The following is a 677-nucleotide window of genomic DNA, read 5'->3' as shown; positions in this document are numbered from 1 at the left end:
TCTAAGCAACAAGATGAACCGTCAGTTGTCCAAACTCAAACAATCCCCGGCAACGGCGCCAAAAACTTGGTGCACAAAATTGTGATCAACACTTTTCACAACTCAATTAATCCCCGGTGATGAACCCCAAAAACTTGGTGTTCAATACCATGGCATAAACACAACTTCGCACAACTAACCAGCAAGTGTACTGGGTCGTCCAAGTAATAAACCTTACGCGAGTAAGGGTCGATCCCATAGAGATTGTTGGTATGAAGCAAGTTATGGTCACCTTGTAAATCTTAGTCAGGCAAACTCAAATGGTTATGAATGATGAATAAAACATAAAGATAAAGATAGAGATACTTATGCAATTCATTAGTGGGAATTTCAGATAAGCGTATGAAGATGATTTGTCCCTTCCGTCTCTCTGCTTTCCTACCGTCTTCATCCAATCCTTCTTACTCCTTTCCATGGCAAGCTGTATGCAAGGGTTTCACCGTTGTCAGTGGCTACCTCCCATCCTCTTAGTGAAAATGTTTAACGCACCCTGTCACGGCACGACTATTCATCTATCGGTTCTCAATCAGGTTGGAATAGAATCCAGTGATTCTTTTGCGTCTGTCACTAATGCCCAGCCTTCAGGAGTTTGAAACTCGTCACAGTCATTCAATCATTGAATCCTACTCAGAATACCA

Source organism: Arachis duranensis, chromosome 2 (genome assembly GCF_000817695.3).
Source record: "Arachis duranensis cultivar V14167 chromosome 2, aradu.V14167.gnm2.J7QH, whole genome shotgun sequence".
NCBI classification, from domain to species: domain Eukaryota; kingdom Viridiplantae; phylum Streptophyta; class Magnoliopsida; order Fabales; family Fabaceae; genus Arachis; species Arachis duranensis.
This window is presented reverse-complemented; position numbering follows the sequence as displayed.